The sequence below is a fragment of the Lissotriton helveticus genome, chromosome 4_1 (genome assembly GCF_964261635.1).
Source record: "Lissotriton helveticus chromosome 4_1, aLisHel1.1, whole genome shotgun sequence".
NCBI lineage: Eukaryota > Metazoa > Chordata > Amphibia > Caudata > Salamandridae > Lissotriton > Lissotriton helveticus.
Window position 1 is genome coordinate 1,590,764,629 of NC_136063.1, and position 15,667 is coordinate 1,590,780,295.

The following is a 15,667-nucleotide window of genomic DNA, read 5'->3' on the forward strand; positions in this document are numbered from 1 at the left end:
CCGCGAGGCCCAGTATGTGTGCTGCCAGTTAGCCCCCCCCCACCAGCGGCCCGCCACTAAGCAGGCCGCCCAGCCCTACTTCAACCCCCAAAGGGGGGGGAGCGAGCGGTGGGGAGGGGGCAGATAGCACTAAGGACTCACCGAAGATGGCGTGTCCCCTGGTGAGTACCGCGGCGCGTCCTGAGCAGCAAAGAGGCAGGGAAAATGGCAGTGGGGCCTTAAATACCCCCAGCCCTGCCCCCTTGCAGCTCCGGACGCAACGTCACCCCATGCCGAGCCAGGCTTGGATTTAACCCCACCCTCCCAGAGGAACGAGGGAGAGGGGGGGTGGAAGGAAATGGGCGAGGGGGGAACCCAATGCCACTAAAGGTGCCGCCCTCTTCATTGGCCACCTACGGTGGCCTTGGGCAGCCGCATTCCTCTCACTCCCCAGCCTCTACCCGTCCCTTTAGTCTCGCCGAGGTCTCCCTTCACCTCGCTCCCCAGCCTCTACCGGTCCCTTGTGTCACCCCGAGATCTCCCTTCACCTCACTCCCCAGCCTCTACCGGTCCCTTGAGTCTCCCCGAGGTCTCCCTTCACCTCACTACCCAGCCTCTACCGGTCCTTTCAGTCTCCCCGAGGTCTCCCTTCATCTCACTCCCCAGCCTCTACTGGTCCCTTGAGTCTCCCTGAGGTTTCCCTTCCTCTCGCTTCCCAGCCTCTCCATTGAGGTGTTCCTTCATCAGACTCCCCTTTTCTCTGTCATCTCCTGGTTTCAGTCTTTCCCTTCTGATCTCCCCAGAGTGGCTCAGCTCATTACGAGGCCCCTCCATTACAGTTCACGTCTTGCGACCGTCACTTAGACCTCGTCTCATAGCTGTGGAAGCCTGCACTACTGTCTGGAGGAGAGAGAGGACACTTCCGGTGAGGGAGGCCTTCAGGCCTGCAGCCTCCGCATGGAGAGTCCAGCCCACGTCAGCTGAGGGAGGGGTGGGAGGGAGGGGGGCGGGGCACCTGTGACGTGCCAGGCCCTCCACACTGTGATGTCACGAGGCCCAGCCTAGCACCAGCAGGGGAATTCTGTGAATGGAACAGCTATGACGTGCCAGGCCCTCCCCTGTGATGCAGGCCCGGTTCTAGCGCTTGGGCCGGCTGGGCCAGGCCCACCCAAACAGGAGCCTAGCCCACCCAAACAGGAGCCTTGGCCCTCAGCAGTCAGGCTGGAAGGCAGGCACGCAACGTGCAGGTCGTGTGTGTCAGCCCGGGCCGAGACAGCTTTCCCGGGCGCACACACAGACAGTTTTAGGGATTATCGCAGCCCCACAACCGAGTACTTCACATGTCTTTAAAGACCATTAACAAGTTAACGAGGCTTTGTTTACTTTTTTCACCCCTTCATCTCGGCATGGTGAAAGGTGACAAATCCTTTCTTTGACACTGGTAACCTTTGGTAACCTTTGCCTACTGTCCTGCTGCGTTGATATTTCTTTTTCTATGCAGCTCAGGCGAAAAGAAGTTTGTTTATTCTTAGTCACCTTTCCTAACCCCTGCAGTGGCTTATCAAATCAGGCTGTGACACAAAGTTTGACTAATGGAGTAGGTAAGAGAATGTGTTACTACATTTTTTTCTTTTTAAAATCTGCATAGGCCCAGCAGGACACATACTTCGTGTGAGCGTCATTTAAACAGTTTTTATCTTTATCATGGCCGATGCAGGACAGCAATAAGACAATACAAAATGCCCAGATAACGCTGGTGATTAATGATCCTTCTGGAGTGCAATCATTTGTTTGTTAAAAGTTTTTAAATGCAGATGAACTGTATTGTATCTGGATAGCTCAGTGGGTTACTGCCTTTGTCACAGAGATCCTTGTGTACTTGGAGTTCAGAAGTTACAATCGTATCATAGGACAGTGACCTATGAACTGTCATCTAAGAGCTGCCTACAAACATGAATGGTATAGTTAGAACTTCGCTTTTTTTGTTTTGTGATATAGTTAGAACTTCCCCAGTCTTTCATTATTCTAATGGTGCTAAAATGAGTATGTTTGGGCAGATATACATTTTTATCAGTAAAGCTGACCCCCATGGAATAGTCTTTAAATCCTAAGGTTGTGTTTCCCTATACCAAACCCTTTTAAAATATACTGCCCACCAGTATGGATGACATGTGATTCATACACCTTGTAATCCTCATTGGCTTATGTGACATTCCCTATAGACTGATTTACATACTTGTATGATTCATTGTCTCTGTATAATGTGTGTGTGATGTAAAGTACTGACACACACTACACTGATATGAGTAGCGCTATACAACAAATGAAATGCATATGAGAGAGGGGCTACGTAAAGTTGAGGGGCACTGTTGGCGGGTTGCAGTGAGGGAATCCGAGGAGGAGGTAGTGGGAGGGGCTAAGGAGCGATGAGGGGCACTGGTGGAGGATTGCCGTGAGGGAATCCGAGGAAGAGGTAATGGGGTGGAGGGGGAGCTAGGGAGAGATGAGGGGCACTGGTGTAGGGTGGTAGTGAAGGAGTCAGACGAGGAGGTCTTGAGTGGGAGGGGCTACAGAGAGATAAGGGGTACTGGTCTCCAAGGAAGAGGTCATGAGGGGGAGGGGATATGGGGATATGAGGGGCACTTGTGGCGTGAGGCAGTGAGGACATCTGAGGAGGATGTCAATAGGGGGGTCATGGAGAGATGAGAGGCACTGTTAGAAGGTGGTAGTAAAGGTATTTACGGAGAAAGAGGTTATTGGTGTGGCACCAAAAAAGACTTTCGCATCAGCGATAAATCCAGCCCTGTCATGGCCTTTCTATTTTTGTTAATTTAATTAGCAGTCGGGTCATAAGGGCTACTGTGGAACATACTTTAAAGTGCGTGCTAATTACATTTACTGCCATATTTAATGTTTTAAGATTGTAGGTGATTTTTCTAATGTTTTTACCGGGCAAAATGAAAGTAGAGCCCGATGGTGCCTGATATGGGGCTGGGGCCCAAGGTCAGCTGTGACATAAAGTGCACTGGAGAGGAGTAGTGGATATTCAAGCCTGTAAGGGAGTGTGTTGCAGAGTCTGAGGTCAGGTGGAGGTAGTAATGAAGAGAAATACTCCCTGAAGGCTCGCACAGAGGGAGCCCGAGAAGTGTCATTTGCCTGCTACCCCCACCTCAGAAACCTCCTCTTCCCATCAAAGGAACATTGCAAGGAAAAAGCACTTTTTGAGAGTAATAACATTTAGAAAGAGATTTGGAAAAGAGTGCGTTTTACTGGGCCTTGCAAGAGTAAGAAGAGATAAATGAGGGCCCTGAAGCAGGCCTGCCTAGACACATATGCGACAAATTGAGTCCCAGTGGCCCACCCAAATGCACCCTTGGCCCACCCAAATAAAAATTCCTGGAGCCGGGCCTGCTGTGATGTCAGGAGGCACAGCCTGGCACCAGCAGGGGAATCCTGTGAATGGAACACCTGTGACGTGCCAGGCCCTCCCCTGTGATGTCACGAGGTCCAGCCTAGCGCCAGCAGGGGAATCCTGTGAATGGAACAGCTATGACGTGCCAGGCCCTCCCCTGTGATGTCACGAGGCCCAGCCTAGCACCAGCAGGGGAATCCTGTGGATGGCACACCTGTGACGTGCCAGGCCTTCCCCTGTGATGTCATGAGGTCCAGCCAGAATAGCAGCAGAATCTTTTGAATGGAACACCTGTGACGTACCAGGCTCTCAACTGTGATGTCACGAGGCCCAGCCTAGCACCAGCAGGGGAATCCTGTGACTGGAACACCTGTGACGTGCAAGGCCCTCCAACCTTCATTGCGCACCTGGTGCAGGACAATGTGCCTAACGTCGAAAATATTTATTTTAAACGAAGAATACGAAAACTCCACATTATACATATTTCTAAAAGGTCTGCGCCTTCCCAGTAGCAGAGTCCTGTGGATGGAACACATGTGACGTGCCAGGCCCTCCACTGTGATGTCACGAGGCCCAGCCTAGCACCAGCAGGGGAATCCTGTGAATGGAACAGCTATGACGTGCCAGTCCCTCCTCTGTGATGTCACGAGGTCCAGCCTAGCACCAGCAGGGGCATCCTGTGGATGGAACAGCTGTGACGTGCCAGCCCTCCACTGTGATGACACGAGGCCCAGCCTAGCACTAGCAGGGGAATCCTGTGAATGGAACAACTATGACGTGCCAGTCCCTCCTCTGTGATGTCACGCGGTCCAGCCTAGCACCTGCAGGGGCATCCTGTGAATGGAACACCTGTGACGTGCCAGGCACCTCAATATGATGTCACGAGGCCCAGCCTAGCACCAGCAGGGGAATCCTGTGAATGGAACACCTGTGTCTTGTCAGGCCCTCCACTATGATGACACGAGGCCCAGCCTAGCACTAGCAGGGGAATCCTGTGAATGGAACACCTGTGTCTTGTCAGTCCCTCCACTATGATGACACGAGGCCCAGCCTAGCACTAGCAGGGGCATCCTGTGAATGGAACACCTGTGACGTGCCAGGCACTCCAATATGATGTCACGAGGCCCAGCCTAGCACCAGCAGGGGAATCCTGTGAATGGAACACCTGTGTCTTGTCAGGCCCTCCACTATGATGACACGAGGCCCAGCCTAGCACTAGCAGGGGAATCCTGTGAATGGAACACCTGTGTCTTGTCAGTCCCTCCACTATGATGACACGAGGCCCAGCCTAGCACTAGCAGGGGAATCCTGTGAATGGAACAGCTATGACGTGCCTGGCCCTCCCCTGTGATGTCACAAGGCCCAGCCTAGCAGCAGCAGGGGAATCCTTTGGATGGAACACCTGTGACGTGCCAGGCCATAGCAGCAGAATCTTGTGAATGGAACTCCTGTGACGTGCCAGGCCCTCCACTGTGATGTCACGAGGCCCAGCCTAGCACCAGCAGGGGAATCCTGTGAATGGACCACCTGTGACGTGCCAGGCCCTCCACTGTGATGTCAAGAGGCCCAGCCTAGCACCAGCAGGGGAATCCTGTGAATGGAACACCTGTGAATTGACAGTCCCTCCTCTGTGATGTCACGAGGTCCAGCCTAGCACCAGCAGGGGAATCCTGTGAATGGAACACCTGTGACGTGCCAGGCCCTCCTCTGTGATGTCACGAGGTCCAGCCTAGCACCAGCAGGGGAATCCTGTGAATGGAACACCTGTGACGTGCCAGGCCCTCCACTGTGACGTCTCGAGGTCCAGCCTAGCACCAGCAGGGGAATCCTGTGAATGGAACACATGTGAAGTGCCAGGCCCTCCTCTGTGATGTCACGAGGTCCAGACTATTACCAGCAGGGGAATCCTGTGAATGGAACAGGTGTGACGTGCCATGCCCTCCCCTGTGATGTCACGAGGTCCAGGCTATTACCAGCAGGGGAATCATGTGAATGGAACACCTGTGACGTGCCAGGCCCTCCCCTGTGATGTCACGAGGTCCAGCCTAGCGCCAGCAGGGGAATCCTGTGGATGGAACACCTGTGACGTGCCAGGCCTTCCCCTGTGATGTCAAGAGGTCCAGGCTAGCAGCAGAATCTTGTGAATGGAACACCTGTGACTTACCAGGCTCTCAACTGTGATGTCACGAGGCCCAGCCTAGCACCAGCAGGGGAATCCTCTGACTGGAACACCTGTGACGTGCAAGGCCCTCCAACCTTCATTGCGCACCTGGTGCAGGACAATGCGCCTAACGTCGAAAATATTTATTTTAAACGAAGAATACGAAAACTCCACATTATACATATATATAAAAGTTCTGCGCCTTCCCAGTAGCAGAGTCCTGTGGATGGAACACCTGTGACGTGACAGGCCCTCCACTGTGATGTCACGAGGCCCAGCCTAGCACTAGCAGGGGAATCCTGTGAATGGAACAGCTATGACGTACCAGTCCCTCCTCTGTGATGTCACGAGGTCCAGCCTAGCACCAGCAGGGGCATCCTGTGAATGGAAGACCTGTGACGTGCCAGGCCCTCCGCTATGATGACACGAGGCCCAGCCTAGCACTAGCAGGGGAATCCTGTGAATGGAACAGCTATGACGTGCCAGGCCCTCCTCTGTGATGTCACGAGGTCCAGCCTAGCACCAGCAGGGGAATCCTGTGAATGGAACACCTGTGACGTGCTAGGCCCTCCAATATGATGTCACGAGGCCCAGCCTAGCACCAGCAGCAGAATCCTATGGATGGAATACCTGTGATGTGCCAGGCCCTCCTCTGTGATGTCACGAGGTCCAGCCTAGCACCAGCAGGGGAATCCTGTGAATGGAACACCTTTGACGTGCCAGGCCCTCCACTGTGATGTCACGAGGTCCAGCCTAGCACCAGCAGGGGAATCCTGTGAATGGAACAGGTGTGACGTGCCATGCCCTCCCCTGTGATGTCACGAGGTCCAGGCTAGCACCAGAAGGGGAATCCTGTGAATGGAACAGGTGTGACGTGCCATGCCCTCCCCTGTGATGTCACGTGGTCCAGACTAGCACCAGCAGGGGAATCCTGTGGATGGAACACCTGTGACGTGCCAGGCCCTCCCCTGTGATGTCACGAGGTCGAGGCCAAGTGCTGCGGGGAGGCCTCCGCCGCAGCAGAGACAAGGAGAGGCCACTGAGAGGGGGAAGAATGTTGGGCAGGATTAGATCGTCTTTGAGGCTCATCGCAGGATCATTTCGTGATAAAATTGATTTTTTTAAGGTAATTGAATTAAAGCCGTGTCTCGGCTGCTTCACCTCTTACACCACATGCAACACTTGTCATCGCCCATAAACCGGTGATGCATGATGGCAGGTTGAAGGTCTCTATTGTGACGTGTCCGTGGTATACAAGGCTGGTGTTGGACTTTGGCCCTTAGGGCAGGTTCACCCCTAGACTTTTTGCTTGAAATGGTGATTTTGGGATTCTGCGCACTTTCACTGTGTCCCAGTGGAAAGTGCGTGCGCACTCTGAGTGCATGTGCTGAGCTAGGCCTGCCCGCCCATAGGAATGCATGGGGAATGTATGTGTCCCTGGTAGTTCCTGATGCGTGGGGTGTACAGGCTTGAGTCTGGTATGTGTAAACTCGTGAGAGTGAATGCTGCGAGATGGTGTATGCAGCATGTATGTGTCTAGTAGCGAAGCGCCATTTCTAGACATGGCTGTACGTGTGCTGTGAGGGTGCTGGCGTGTGATTGGCTGGAGCTGGCTGGCATGCCAGGCTCCAGGAAGTCTGGATGGGTCTGCCCGGTGGTGAGTGGGAGATTAGCATGAGTGATGTGTGGGAGGAGTGTACCTGTGTCCTGGATGGGCTGGGTTTTCCCCACACAATGCTGGCTCCGCCCCCCTGTGGTGTGTCTAATGACCCAAGCCCTGCCAGTGAATAGAGAGGGTGGCTGAGGTAAACAGAGTACTCAAGAACCAGCTGCGACTGGTTCCGCCCCCACTCTGCACCTTCAGACAAAGGAATGCACTGTATAAAAATGGGGCTGTGTCCCCACTGAAGTTGTTCTCTTCCAGGATCCTGAGGGGGCTGTTGCTGCTGCTGGGCCAGAGGACCGCCACTTGGGGTGTCTCCCTGCCTGGAGACCCAGTGTGCTGGCTCTGAGCCCAGCCTTGTCCCCCCTGCCTGCCCAAGGACTGCTGGGACTCTGCCCTGCTTGCTGAGGGCACCTGGGACCTTTATTTTACTTATAGCGCCTGGGAGCGCTCTATGTTGGTCCTCTAGCGCTTGGGAGCGCTTGATTTTGTTCTAGCGCTTGAGAGCGCTGTATTTGGCATTTAGCGCAGGGAGCGCTGTAAATTGCCTTTTAGCGCTGAGGAGCGCTTTGCCTGCCTAGCGAGTGCCCACCTCGCTTATTTTGGTTAATTTGCCCCCTGGCAGGTGCCCACCCTGCCAGGGACCTTGCCGCTATATTTTAAGTTTACCTCGAGGGAGCCCACTCCTCGGTAAACTCATCCCCCGCCTACGAGTGTTTGGAACGGGCCGCCGCGCTGCCCGCGACGACCCGGAAGTGCAGGGCCCGTCGGCCAATCACAGCGCGGCCCCGGGGGAAGCGACCGGAAGTCCCGCCCCGCAGCCGCGACCTGGGAGTCAGGCAGGCCGGGGGCAGGAGAGAGGCAGGCGGAAGCTGTTGCCTGCCGGGGCTCCGGTGCCGGAAGGAGAGCCCCGCGCTGCACGCGGAGGAGTGCAGGAGAGAGAGGAGAGCTGCAGCGCCAGAACCCGGTGAGTGCTGGTGCCTTGGAAAGGAGAGGGGGGCGTCGGGACACATTGCCGGTGTCCGCCCCGCCCCCTCTCATTACCGCGACCTCAGGGGCAGTTTCCTTTTGTTTCTGAGCGGCCCCGGTTGGCAGAGGGCCGCTCCAACGACCTGAGGGCCCATTTGTTGGTGAGCCCTGAGAGGCTCAGGGGCCCAAATGCCATTTCGAGTCCCCCGGGAGGGACTCCAACGCTAGTGACGAGCCCGGAGAGGCTCGTGGGGCACCTGGTGATTCGGAGTCCCTAGAGAGGGGACTCCATCGACGGCCATAGTGGTTGAGAGCCAGAGAGGCTCTGGGGTGCCACAGTAATTTCTCTAGAGCCCAGCGAGGCTCCTACATTGCCCCCCCCCCATTTGCTCTTGAGCCCTGAGAGGCTCCCCCGCCCAGAGGTCGTGTCACGAGCCCTGAGAGGCTCAGGGGCATAATTGTGGTTCAGAGCCTAGTGAAGCTCTTGAGAGACAGTCAGTTGGGCAGAGCCTGCGAGGCTCCAGAGTTGGCCCATTATTGATGATTCAGCTGCCCAGCACTTTGTGGGCAGCTGCCACGTTTAGGCCCTGACATTTGGACACAGAGACTGTCACAGGTGGTGACTTATCTGAGTTTGGCGCAATTGTGTGCTTATGCACCTCTGAATGTATTGTTTATGCGTCATGTGCCTTTACACCTCTGAATGAATGTTATGCATTGCATCATGTGTTTTCCCCTTACACCCCTACAGGTATTGTAATACATAGGTGGTTGTTTTCTCCCTAGTACAGGTGGTGCTAGTGAGATCCTGGTTACCAGTAATTACTGGTTGTGCGCTCTATTGTTATATTGTGTGCTATTTTGTGCTAAAGTAATTTTACTTTCTGAAAGTGCTACTTCTGATTCCTGACAGTGGTCCAGGTGGCCCTGTCTTGTAAATATCCCCTGTAAATTCTGCCCGTGCCTCTGGCACATTGTAAAGTGTGTGTTTTATCTAATGTGTTTTGGTGTAATACAAAGGCTATTTTTATATAACCTTGTGTGGAGTTTCCTTTGTGGTGGGCCTTTGGTTGTTGTTGCTGGGGTGCGTGCGCAAATACTTAGCCTACATCGCCTCCAAGTTTAGCCTTGCTGCTCGCGCCACGTTACCTAGAGGGTGAGTAGGGGTTATCTTGGCGTGTAACTCCCTTGCCCTGACTTGGGTGTGGTGGTCTCTGACTGACTTTGGCGAAAGCCCTGGCCAGCCGGGGATCCCATTTCCAACATTGGCGGCAAGCGGTGGGATAAGGATTTGTGTTTGCCTTGTACCTTAGTAGCAGCTGGCTGCACCACAAAACTCTGCATTTTAGATGACCACATTTTAGGGGATTGTTTTTGAAATTCCATTGGTTCTTCTCCTGAAGAGTGTCATTTTATAATTGTGTTCAGCATTTGTCCCCCGCCCTGCTTCCAGAGTTTGGTACCTGTGTCGCTTTTGGTCAGGTTGAGAAGTCAGGGGTGGTAGAAACTGCCTTACCGATCCGAGGGGAGGGTGTGTGTGGATGAATGGTGTGTTTTCCTGGACGCATGAGTATGAGTTCTCTTTGATAAGGAGATTGTTGAAGTTTTGGAATTGTGTCCTCTTACTTCAGATTGTTAAGTCCCCTGTGTTGCACGTGTCTGTAAGCATCTTGCCAAGATGGAGTCTGCTTTTAATGTCTGGGGTCTGTTTTTGCATGAACTGAGAGAGTTTTGCGAAGAGAGAGACATTGCAGTGAATGAGTCAGACACCCAGTCCCAACTTAGGGGTAACCTGATCCAATGGCAGAAGGATGACTGGGAGCGTGAGCACAGTGAGGAGAGGGCCCGGGTCTCACACCATGAGGGTGGTGGGTCAGAGGGGAGCCCTGAAGAGTCTGAGGAGGAGGAAGAAGATGATAGCACAGGGACGCCAGCAGATAGTGAGGACCCCATAGATAGGGAGTCCCTTGCTGGGTCCAGTTTAGGAGGCAGCGCCTCATCCCTTTCCCTGTCCCCAGAGGAGCTGGAAGATAGGAGGAGAGAAAGGAAGCACCAGCTGGCTTTAGAGAGGCTCAGGTTGGAGCATGCCCAGGCTATGGCACAGCTGGGCATTAGAAAGCAACAGCTGGAGGTTAAGAAGCAACAGCTGGAGACCGAGAGGGTCTTAGCGCAGGAAAGGATAGAGGAGGCTGAGAGGGCCTCCACCAGAGGCGAAGTAGCTCTGGAGGGTAGACTATCCCCTGCGCGCAGTGTTGAGTTTCTGGATCCCCCAGGGAGGGTTGGGTCCAGTGGTGGCAGCTATTTAAATCTCAGTCTAGAAAGTCCCAGTTCCCAGAGTATGGTTCCTGTTTCCCCAGAGGAGGAGAATAGGTTGAGGTTTAGGAACCTTAGGAAACCGTCTCATCAGTCTTGGGAAGACTTTGAGGATGACTGTTGTAGAGCCCTGTGTGATTGGGTACGGGAGCCCACGAAATGTGATTGGGACCTATTGCTCGATATGTTTCTCAGAGAGCAGTTGCTCAGTTGTTGTTCACCAGGGTTGCGCCAACACCTGTTAGGGTGTGGATTGTCTGAACCATGTGAGCTGGCAGAGGAAGCAGACCGCTGGGAAGGGACCAGAGGTTCTGTAGAGTCATTGGTGAGTGACTCCAAAAGTAGTGGGTCAGGGATCTTCCAGCCCAGCGTGGTGGAAGAGGCTCAGTGTAGCCCAGCGAGGTCCCAGTATAGTGAGAAGGGTGGAGGGGCTGACTGCCTGGCTCAGTGGAGCAGGAGTCAGTGGGTGGCTGAGAGCCCCCAGAGGCCCGAAGCCCTGTCTCAGAACCTGGGTGGTTTCTTGAGGGAACACCAGGTTGGGGACCTAGGCTGTCCTGTTAACCCAGTTGAGGAGGATCTCCTAGTGAGTAGAGGACCTGGAGCGTCTGTAACCAGAGCTCCTGTGGTTCTAGAGTCTGGCAGTACCGCTCCGATAGGGAGGGTACAGGAGTCCAGAGTGAGGAGTGATTGGGGGAGTTCCCCAGTGGAAGGACCAGTGGGTCAGGGACTACCCAGTTGGGCTAGGTTCCCGTGTAGTGACCATGGTAACACCACTTCTGGTCTGGGGGATCGTCACGCACTGTCAGGTGGACAGAGGGCGGGAGATCTGCGCCAGACAGACAGTCACGCAACAGATGTGACATTTGTTAGCCTCAGGGGGATTGCGTGTGAATCCCCAGAAGTCCTGGAGTGCCAGGCAATTGTTCCACCGAAGGTTTTAGACCAGAGGTTGGAAGGCCAGGTTCGGGGTCAGCCTGACCTGAAGGGTAGGACGACTGTAACCAGTGTCCTGACCGGTTATTCTTCCAGAGGAACTTCTCCAGGTGGGAGAGGGCAGACCTCTGGAAGGGGGTGCAGAGGGTGGGAGAGCCCACCTCTGACCCCGGTGCAACCTGAGTGGATAAGTCCTGGGTTGGAATGGCGTTCTAGGGGTACCCCTCGCAGAGGGAGGAGGAACCCTAGGAGAAGAGGTAGGGGGAGGAGAGCCTTCCCCGAGACTCCTGGTCCGCCTGAGGTTGTAGGCCCTAGGCTGGAGTACCAGTGGCAGTCTAGTCCTGTCTTGCAGACAGGGAGAGTGGAGAATGGCTCCTATGTGCCAGGGGTTACTACCCCCCGCTCTGCGAATAGGCATGGACCAGTGGCACCTGGGTGGCCCAGGGCCTGGTCCTGGCCGCGGACAACTTGGGAGTACCAGTGGGGTAGCCCAGTTGGTCCAGACAGTGTGTTTAGAAGGAATCCCATGGGTTCACCGTGGCGTAGAACAGGAGGGTGTCCCTGCAGTTGTGGGCCCGCGTCCGTGTTCTATCGCCCCAAGCAGGGAAGTCCATCACGGTGGTGATTGTTCTACCCTGCGTTTTGGCTGGAAGGGGGTTATTTTGGACTTTGGCCCTTAGGGCAGGTTCACCCCTAGACTTTTTGCTTGAAATGGTGATTTTGGGATTCTGCGCACTTTCACTGTGTCCCAGTGGAAAGTGCGTGCGCACTCTGAGTGCATGTGCTGAGCTAGGCCTGCCCGCCCATAGGAATGCATGGGGAATGTATGTGTCCCTGGTAGTTCCTGATGCGTGGGGTGTACAGGCTTGAGTCTGGTATGTGTAAACTCGTGAGAGTGAATGCTGCGAGATGGTGTATGCAGCATGTATGTGTCTAGTAGCGAAGCGCCATTTCTAGACATGGCTGTACGTGTGCTGTGAGGGTGCTGGCGTGTGATTGGCTGGAGCTGGCTGGCATGCCAGGCTCCAGGAAGTCTGGATGGGTCTGCCCGGTGGTGAGTGGGAGATTAGCATGAGTGATGTGTGGGAGGAGTGTACCTGTGTCCTGGATGGGCTGGGTTTTCCCCACACAATGCTGGCTCCGCCCCCCTGTGGTGTGTCTAATGACCCAAGCCCTGCCAGTGAATAGAGAGGGTGGCTGAGGTAAACAGAGTACTCAAGAACCAGCTGCGACTGGTTCCGCCCCCACTCTGCACCTTCAGACAAAGGAATGCACTGTATAAAAATGGGGCTGTGTCCCCACTGAAGTTGTTCTCTTCCAGGATCCTGAGGGGGCTGTTGCTGCTGCTGGGCCAGAGGACCGCCACTTGGGGTGTCTCCCTGCCTGGAGACCCAGTGTGCTGGCTCTGGGCCCAGCCTTGTCCCCCATGCCTGCCCAAGGACTGCTGGGACTCTGCCCTGCTTGCTGAGGGCACCTGGGACCTTTATTTTACTTATAGCGCCTGGGAGCGCTCTATGTTGGTCCTCTAGCGCTTGGGAGCGCTTGATTTTGTTCTAGCGCTTGAGAGCGCTGTATTTGGCATTTAGCGCAGGGAGCGCTGTAAATTGCCTTTTAGCGCTGAGGAGCGCTTTGCCTGCCTAGCGAGTGCCCACCTCGCTTATTTTGGTTAATTTGCCCCCTGGCAGGTGCCCACCCTGCCAGGGACCTTGCCGCTATATTTTAAGTTTACCTCGAGGGAGCCCACTCCTCGGTAAACTCATCCCCCGCCTACGAGTGTTTGGAACGGGCCGCCGCGCTGCCCGCGACGACCCGGAAGTGCAGGGCCTCGTCGGCCAATCACAGCGCGGCCCCGGGGGAAGCGACCGGAAGTCCCGCCCCGCAGCCGCGACCTGGGAGTCAGGCAGGCCGGGGGCAGGAGAGAGGCAGGCGGAAGCTGTTGCCTGCCGGGGCTCCGGTGCCGGAAGGAGAGCCCCGCGCTGCACGCGGAGGAGTGCAGGAGAGAGAGGAGAGCTGCAGCGCCAGAACCCGGTGAGTGCTGGTGCCTTGGAAAGGAGAGGGGGGCGTCGGGACACATTGCCGGTGTCCGCCCCGCCCCCTCTCATTACCGCGACCTCAGGGGCAGTTTCCTTTTGTTTCTGAGCGGCCCCGGTTGGCAGAGGGCCGCTCCAACGACCTGAGGGCCCATTTGTTGGTGAGCCCTGAGAGGCTCAGGGGCCCAAATGCCATTTCGAGTCCCCCGGGAGGGACTCCAACGCTAGTGACGAGCCCGGAGAGGCTCGTGGGGCACCTGGTGATTCGGAGTCCCTAGAGAGGGGACTCCATCGACGGCCATAGTGGTTGAGAGCCAGAGAGGCTCTGGGGTGCCACAGTAATTTCTCTAGAGCCCAGCGAGGCTCCTACATTGCCCCCCCCCATTTGCTCTTGAGCCCTGAGAGGCTCCCCCGCCCAGAGGTCGTGTCACGAGCCCTGAGAGGCTCAGGGGCATAATTGTGGTTCAGAGCCTAGTGAAGCTCTTGAGAGACAGTCAGTTGGGCAGAGCCTGCGAGGCTCCAGAGTTGGCCCATTATTGATGATTCAGCTGCCCAGCACTTTGTGGGCAGCTGCCACGTTTAGGCCCTGACATTTGGACACAGAGACTGTCACAGGTGGTGACTTATCTGAGTTTGGCGCAATTGTGTGCTTATGCACCTCTGAATGTATTGTTTATGCGTCATGTGCCTTTACACCTCTGAATGAATGTTATGCATTGCATCATGTGTTTTCCCCTTACACCCCTACAGGTATTGTAATACATAGGTGGTTGTTTTCTCCCTAGTACAGGTGGTGCTAGTGAGATCCTGGTTACCAGTAATTACTGGTTGTGCGCTCTATTGTTATATTGTGTGCTATTTTGTGCTAAAGTAAATTTACTTTCTGAAAGTGCTACTTCTGATTCCTGACAGTGGTCCAGGTGGCCCTGTCTTGTAAATATCCCCTGTAAATTCTGCCCGTGCCTCTGGCACATTGTAAAGTGTGTGTTTTATCTAATGTGTTTTGGTGTAATACAAAGGCTATTTTTATATAACCTTGTGTGGAGTTTCCTTTGTGGTGGGCCTTTGGTTGTTGTTGCTGGGGTGCGTGCGCAAATACTTAGCCTACATCGCCTCCAAGTTTAGCCTTGCTGCTCGCGCCACGTTACCTAGAGGGTGAGTAGGGGTTATCTTGGCGTGTAACTCCCTTGCCCTGACTTGGGTGTGGTGGTCTCTGACTGACTTTGGCGAAAGCCCTGGCCAGCCGGGGATCCCATTTCCAACAGCTGGTAACCAGGCAGCCGCGGCATTGCACTCATGAGCACCGGACGGAGAGGACCACTGCTGGCGGCCGGAGCCGAGGCCCTCGAGAGGCCGAGGGGGCCGGGGCCTCACAGGCTCCAAAAAGAAGTGGGTGGGGATGGGTCACAAGGGACAAGGTGAGTATATTATAAACCAAATGAAAACCGAACTTGAAACTGAACTGAAACCAAACTTTAAACTGACTTGATACTGGCTTGAAACTGACTTGATACTGGCTTGAAACTGACTTGATACTGACTTGATAGTGGCTTGAAACCTCCCTTCCCTTCTGATCAAATTCCCTTCCCTCTTTCTTTCTGTTCCCTTCTATTCCTTTTTCCTTCCTATCTCTCCTCTCCCCTTCCCGCCCTTTCTTTCAATTTCCCTTTCCCTCCATTACTTTCTTCCTTACCTCTTCAATCCTTCCCCATTCTGTCAGTCCCCCTTCCATTCTCTTCATTTGCCTTCCCATTACATCCATTCCGGTCCCATTGCACACTCTCTAATCTCTTCTTTTCCATCTCCACCCCTTCCCTTCTCTCCCTCTCCATCCCATTCTATTCACCGCATCCTTCCCTTCAGCCGATTCTTTTTTTCCACCCGTTCCGTTACCTTCCAATCTGTTCCCATACGCTTGGCTCTTCCTTGCCCCACACCCTTCCACTCATCCTTCCCTTCCTCCTTATATACTTCCTCCCTTCACCACCCTTGCCTTCACCTTCACCTTCCCCTTCCCCTCACCCTTCCCTTCCTCTCACCTCCCAACCCCTTGACTCCCCACCCTCCCCACTAATCCCTTCCTTTACCCTCCGATCACCTTCCCTTTCCTACCCCTTCCCTTCACCAATCCCATTCTTCATCCTCCCCTTCCCTTCCCTCCACACCACACCCTCCTCTTCCCTTCCCTCACCCTTCCCATCTTCCCT